Source organism: Pteronotus mesoamericanus, unplaced genomic scaffold (genome assembly GCF_021234165.1).
Source record: "Pteronotus mesoamericanus isolate MK-2021 breed Mesoamerican mustached bat unplaced genomic scaffold, CSHL_Meso_final scaffold_99, whole genome shotgun sequence".
NCBI classification, from domain to species: domain Eukaryota; kingdom Metazoa; phylum Chordata; class Mammalia; order Chiroptera; family Mormoopidae; genus Pteronotus; species Pteronotus mesoamericanus.
The window spans coordinates 7,741,679-7,746,271 of NW_026555330.1; positions in this window are offsets into that span (position 1 = coordinate 7,741,679).

Here is a 4,593-nt window from a genome sequence, read left to right on the forward strand (position 1 = left end):
CTTCACATTCATCCTTTTTGAAAAAATTCATAAAGTATGCACCCAATGCTGATGATACGCCAGGAGCAGTGCTAGATGTTGGGCTGCAGAGACAAATGAAGTCTACCTGGGGACAGAGGGTGGGGCGGGGCAGGGCGGGGATGAGGGACTGGCCCAGAGGCTTCCTCCAGGGCATCCTGTTTAAGCAGACTCGACGGATCAGCAGCTGGACCAGGTGGGGAAGGGATTGCAGGCTGAGGGAATAGCCTGAGAAAGGGCAGGGCAGCAAAACAGCTTGGCATCTTACGGGAACTATAAATATTTCAGTACGGGTGGGGCATAGGGTGCAAAGTAGGACAGAGTGAGAGCTGGAGCCAGCAGGTCCTGCAGAGCCTGGTAAGCCGTGGTGGACGCTGGTGCCAGCCACCAGGATGGGGGACGCAGGAGGAGGAGCAGGTCAGGGGAGGGGGCTGCTGAGAGAAGGAGTTGTTGTAAAACACTCTGAGTTTGAACCGTCTGTGGAGTGCACTCCCCCTGGGTCCCTGCAGGCTGCCTGCCCCTCCTCCCAGCCCCCAGAGCAAGGCTGTGCTCTCTCTGTAGGCCCTTCACCTCCTGTAGGCCTTCTCCCACTCAGTCCTCTGAAGCGAAAGATGCGGAGAGATTGCAGGAGATCTTGCGTGACACCCCATCTTCCTCCTGTCCCAGAACTGTCATGGTGCACGACTCTGGGAGGCACGATTGGCCTTGCTAATCTGCCCCGCTGACCCCAAGGGGCTCCCAGCCGCGGCCGCGCAGCTCTGGACGCTGGCTCCCCTGGGCATGCCTGCCTCTTCTTTCCCACAGCTCCCGTCTCCCCGTGTCCAGCCCAGCCCCCGTCCCCCCACCCTCTGCAGCTCCAGCCCTTTCCAGAAGTTGGGCAGCCCCCTGGGGACGGAGAGGGACTCCTCCTTCTCCGCTTGCTCTGATCATATTTATTATTTTGCTGTTTATTATTGTTGTGAGCATAATCTTCATAGGGGAAAAAAAAGCGCCATGAAGATAAAAAATCTCTTCACATCCCTCGAAGTCCACTTCTGGTTCTTCTCAATTTACAGATTTGATACACCTGCGATCAATCAGCAGGTCCTTTTTGCGTTCTGCTTTGATCAAATCACAATGTTGCGAAACACATTACCCCATACTGAGACCTTTTACATACTTGTCAGCGTGACCCACATGGTCCCTCACATTGCCACAGGAGTTTGCTTAATGGTTTTCCTATTGTTGGGCATTTGAATTGTTTCCAACTTAGTGCAATATAAATAGAGTGTGTGTCAGGGCAGGAATCAGAGGAGGAATGGTTTTCAGGCAAGAGGGACAGGGCTGAGTCACAGCACCAGGTCCTGCCAGAGAGAAGCGGCAAACATGTAAATAGTGGGGCCAATTGTCCTGCCTGTACACAGGGCCTGGGGGGTGGCGCTTTGTGGCTGTAGCAGGGGTGTCCAACCTTCTGGCATCTCTGGGCCACACTGGAAGAAGAGTTGGCTTAGGCCACACATTAAATATAGTGCAGCACATAATCACAAAAAACACAAACAAACAAACAAACAAAACCCTTCATGTTTTGAGTAAGTTTACAATTTCGTGTCAGGCCACATTCATAGCCATCCTGGGCCGCATGCGGCCCTTGAGCCGCGGGTTGGACACCCCTGCTACGGGGCCGTGAGATGCAGTACCCACAGCTCACGGCAGCTGACTCGCGGGGAAGCTGCGTGCTTTGGAGGGAGGCCGGGCACCTGGGCAGACGGAGATGCGGCCTCAAGTCTTGACTCTGCTACCAACGTGGCCCCCGGAAACCAGGACCTTTCTGGGCTTCTGTTTCCCCGTGCAAAACAGGGTGACAGCTTTTCCTCTGGGGCTTGCAATGGCCGCATCCCACAACGTAATGAATACAAGGCAGCTTCGAACAAGTTCCTAGTATTGTGCAAACGTAAGGTCCTAAGACGTGAATCCGGGCTAAAAACCTGGAGGGGAAAGGGATTCTTGTCCTGAATTTGGAATCCCCTCTGTGCCCCACTTCCCAGAAGGGCAAGAAGAAGCCAGAATCCTGCTGGCCGCAGGAGAGGGTTGTCGTTGCCGGTGTGGAGTTTGTTTGTGCTAGCATTCTGCTTCCTTGAAAAAGTGGGCTGGGATTGCCTCAGCCACCCCAGCCCGGCCCCAGGGCTGGCTCCTGTGTGTCCAGCAGCCCCTCAAAGCGTCCTCCAGTGTTGTCTCTGGCGTCCACCGCAAATCCTGATGCATCTTTCTTCACCTCCCAAAGCTGCAGCCAGGAAAAGTTAAGGCTGAGAAGGCATCCAGGAATTATAAACAACATTCAGGGAAATGTCTCCTGATGATTCTTTGTGCTACTTTGTATATTTTTCTCTGCCTGTGGGTACATGTGTGTGGTGGTATGTATGTGGTGAGGAGTTTACCACAAAAGCTGACTGACTGAAGAGATTGTGAAACTGACCTTGGCCTTCAGCCTCTGCCCCAGTCTCTGTCGCCCAGCTATTCACGGAGCACCGGCTTCGTGTCAGGAGCCAGGCTCACCGCCAGGGAGGCTGCAGTCAACAAGAGAGACACAGTTCCTGTCCTCATGGGGCTTAGAGTCAACAGCAGGACTTTGTCACAAAATCTGGGCTCCTTAGTACCTCCTCAGAGAAGGTTTTTCTCCTTACTTTCTCCTATACCCTGGCCTGCAAAGTCCTGCTCTCCTTGCCACTGAGACTGTGCCAGACCCCAACGTGGGGACACCGGCCCACTTCGAGTGCAGATCAACGTACCCACCCTTGGAATTGTCCTGAGTCATTTAGAAGTTTCTGGAGGACCGTGATCCTGGCAGATACTCTGTCCCTAGATAATAGAGAGTGGGTTGGTGAGGTGGAGGTGCCGGTGTGCCGGGGTCGGGCACTGCGTTGCCGGTCTGTGCTCCTCACAGGCACGGTCCCCCACCCCCTGCCTGCCACCTGCCCCGAGGACTGGAATCGGTCCTGGGACTGGCAGAGACGAGAGGTCGGCCGCACCAATTAGACACCCTTTGGACGGCTAGCAGAAGGGTTTGCCTTGACTGGAAAGACACTGGGGCTGGAGGGAGCAGGACAGGCCGAAGCAGCCACTTCCCGGATCTCTGGCGGCCAGGGTCCTTGCCCCAGAGGCCCTGCCCTGCCTCCCGTTTGTTGGAGCTGTTGGTTGTGCGGAGGCTGCTGCTGGGTGGGAGCCTGCCTTCCGCACCCTCTCTGGTGAGCAGGGCGGGTCCCATTGCATCACCCTTGGAGTCTCTGTTCCTGGCTTTCCAGCCAGCTGGGCCCCTGGAGGAGGGACTCTCCTTGTTTTTCAACAAACCATTAACCATTTCACCCTCCTAGTCTTTCCTATGGCCAACCTGGGTTCCAAAAGTTGTTCCTCATGCTCGTCTGTCCCGATCTAGGAAAACTCCCTTCTGCTCCGCGGCACGCGGGCTCCTGTCCCAGCAGCCTTGGGAGGGCTGAGGGCTCCACCTGACCCAATGCCAGCCTGGCCTCCTCCCCGGGAAAAGAGTTAACCTCCCTCATCCCCACCCTCAGCGTGTGTCCCATTCTGCGGCAGTGAGGGAAGACTCCTCGGCCTGTAGCATGAGCTCATGCCCCTTCTCACTCCAAACAGAGCCCAGACAAAGGGTCAACACAACATGCTAGGCCAAGAGCACGCGTGGGGCCCAAGTCAGAGACCGGAAGCTTGGACGTGGGCCTCTCCCCACAGCCCCTCTGACCATTTCCTACAGACCCACTTGGACGCCTGCCCTCTGTGGAAGGACCCAGGGACAAACTGGTGGAGCAAGTGTCCCAAAGGGCCCAAGTCTGGTGGAAGAGAGCCCCAAGTACACAGTGTTTCCTGGTCCTGTAGGGGCTGGGCGAGGACAGGGAGGCTGGGCGAGGGGGAGGGGGCAGGCAAGGAGGGTGCAGAGAGGCCTCCAGCCACTCAGGCCTCCTGCTCGTCCTTTCATCTCGCAGCCCCAGCCCTCCCTGCACAGCCCGTCCCGCTCCAGGGCCTGAAATAGCACGAGACTCCGTCCAAGCCGAGGCCCAGGGCCCACTTTTAGTTCCACAAACACTTGGCTGCACCTTAACTTGCAGAATCCTGGACTGGGCCCTGTGGGGGATGCAGAGATGAATGAGGTCCAGCCTTGGCCGTCAAGGAGCTTGCAAAGTGCACCCCGACCGCTGCCGTCAAAGGTATACTCCCCCTGTGGAAGGAGGAAGAAAGATGGCTTCCAGCCTCCTAGGGAAGGGATGTGGTGGCCTTGTGAGGACAGAGGTTTTTGTTGACTCTTAAAGGACGGTTAGGATGTCAACAGGCCGAGAAGAGGCGCTCATTCTCGGGGAACAGCAAAGCAAAAACTTTGGGGGTGCAAGTATGTTCTGGAACATTGCCCACAGTCTGATTGGACTGGAGCACATGGGAAAATATCGGCTTGCTTATGGTTTCCATGGATATGTCATTTAATTTGCCAGGGAGTTTGTCTAGATTTCCTATAGGCCGAGGGCTCCCAAGGGGCAAATGTCTACGGGTTCATACATCTGTCCAGACCAGAGAAGGGAGCCACGGAAAGGCGCA